General features: G+C 57.2%; 1 non-coding gene across 1 annotated transcript in view; it reads right to left on the bottom strand.

The window, feature by feature from the left end:
* Positions 1-226, bottom strand: part of LOC124731211 — a 1910-nt gene extending 1684 nt beyond the window's left edge. The window contains exon 1 of the ribosomal RNA XR_007008200.1: positions 1-226. This exon is cut by the window's left edge and continues 1684 nt beyond it. This is a non-coding gene — a ribosomal RNA (small subunit ribosomal RNA).
* Positions 227-2500: the final 2274 nt, after the last annotated feature.

A 2500-nucleotide genomic window follows, 5' to 3' on the forward strand; every position in this document is an offset into this window, starting at 1 on the left:
GGTTTTGATCTAATAAAAGCGTCCCTTCCATCTCTGGTCGGGACTCTGTTTGCATGTATTAGCTCTAGAATTACCACAGTTATCCAAGTAACGTGGGTACGATCTAAGGAACCATAACTGATTTAATGAGGCCATTCGCGGTTTCACCTTAATGCGGCTTGTACTGAGACATGCATGGCTTAATCTTTGAGACAAGCATATGACTACTGGCAGGATCAACCAGGGAGCTGCGCCAACTAGAGCTGAGCAGCCGGCCGCCCGGGAGTGTGTCCCGGGGGCCCGCGCGAACACGCAAGCGTCCGCTCAATCATTCTGCAAACAGGAGGAGGCTGAGCTCCCCTGCACAATACACCTCGAAACCCTCTCAGGTCCCGGCGGCGCGCAGCGCCGTCCCAAGTACTTGGTCGGGTTCGAGAGAGGCGCAATCGCCCGGAGTTAGGCGAGTAGACGCTTTCGGTGCGACCACCCGTGCTCCCAACTGAGCTTGCCGCTGCCGACAGAGGCCCGGGAGCGTGCTGTCGTGGCATTGCCGGCGGGAGACAACACGCGCCACCTACGGTGACCGGCAGCTCCAACGCCAGCGCCACAGAAGGACAAAAGCCCCACTTGGGTGCCGAAGCGAACTCTCCCAGCACAGCGCACGCGCCAACACATCCGCACAGCTGCGATACAAACCACCAGCGAGAACCGCTGGGGCGACCGAGCAGCAGACGGCGTCGCGGCGCCGAGCGCCGGGCGGCGGCGCATCCTCAACGCACACAGTCCTCAATCGGACCAGCACACTGAAGATGTCCACCGCGCTTCGCACCGGGCCCGCGAGGACCTACTTTGGCCGCACGGCGCCGCGCGCAGGGTGCGCCGGCGCGCAGCTGCGACGCCTGCCGCGTCCGTCGGCCGGCGCGCCTGCCACTGGCCGCCCCCACCAGCCGGCTGTAGCGCGTGCGCCCACGCACCGCGCGGCCAGCACGCCGGGAGGCGCCCCCTCACCGGCCGGGGACGGTCCCACCCAGCCACCACCGCGTATCGCTTCACACCCAGATGCCGTTCAGTTTCATCGGCATGGTGGGTATCGCTGGAACAACCGGTTAGTACCTCAACCTATCGTCGCCATCACCGATTCACCCCTAGCGAGAACAACCGCACCACAACGGGTTACCATTTCTTCATTTGCGTAACTTCACCAGAAAACGTAGGCGTCCATCGCCATTAGCAACTTCAACGATTATTGCATGCCTGTGTCAGGTGTCACGCCACACTACGTCTGCCCACATACACGCAACAAAATGTGCACGCCTAGACAATACGTGGAAGGTGGCCCCCGTACGTATGCGATGTCCATTGCTCGAACGACTGTCAACCGGCCTCTGTAGCATGTCGCAGATATGGAACGCGGTGCACCATGCTATCACGGTGTTTGAGGAGAGACGACTAGGTCCGAATACATCAACACACAGCTCATGCTGATCGCCATCCACGGCGTCCGTTCCTCCCACACGTCTCTATGGCGTACCACACTGCAATCCAGCTCTCATAGGGAGACGACACGTAGCTGCGTGCACAATATTTGCACTGTATGGTCCGCCGTTTTTGGGCGCAGTCGTTGTACGGTCACACATGTGCCACGATGTATCATTCAGTACATAAGGACGAATGTGCAGTACAGATTGTGGTTCACGCGTACGACATCAGCGGACAGTTGACACAGGCCGCACCACAACGTAGCCTGCGTACGTCGCATGCGAAGGGCATTGAACATGCAAACTTGTCACCAACCAGCTTGCGAAGGCAGGGGGCAAGGTGGGGACGTGGGGACGTGGGGAGGGGTGGGGGGGGGGGGGGCGGCATGTACGTCCTGCTGCCATCCACATTACAGTGTACAGCAGGAGCATGTGGAAAGTCAGCAAGACTTGCAAGGTGTTTAACATGAAGCGATACACAGGGGAGCGGGCAGTGCGAGTAGCGAACTATATTGCGAGGGTTGCGGGTGGGCAACACTACACTAATTGAACGAGTCGTATAACAATTACAGAGCAGGTTTAGGCGACAACGTGGGTTACGTTAGCGGACAACGTGGGTTACGTTAGCGGACAACGTGGGTTACGTTAAGGCACAACATGGGTTACGTTAAGGCACAACATGGGTTACGTTAAGGCACAACATGGGTTACGTTAGGGCACAACATGGGTTAGGTTAGGGGACAACATGGGTTAGGTTAGGGGACAACATGGGTTAGGTTAGGGGACAACATGGGTTAGGTTAGGGCACAACATGGGTTAGGTTAGGGCACAACATGGGTTAGGTTAGGGCACAACATGGGTTAGGTTAGGGCACAACATGGGTTAGGTTAAGGCACAACATGGGTTAGGTTAAGGCACAACATGGGTTAGGTTAAGGCACAACATGGGTTAGGTTAAGGCACAACATGGGTTAGGTTAAGGTACAACATGGGTTAGGTTAAGGTACAACATGGGTTAGGTTAAGGTACAACATGGGTTAGGTT

This window comes from Schistocerca piceifrons, unplaced genomic scaffold (genome assembly GCF_021461385.2).
Source record: "Schistocerca piceifrons isolate TAMUIC-IGC-003096 unplaced genomic scaffold, iqSchPice1.1 HiC_scaffold_1274, whole genome shotgun sequence".
In the NCBI taxonomy this organism is placed as follows: Eukaryota; Metazoa; Arthropoda; class Insecta; order Orthoptera; family Acrididae; genus Schistocerca; species Schistocerca piceifrons.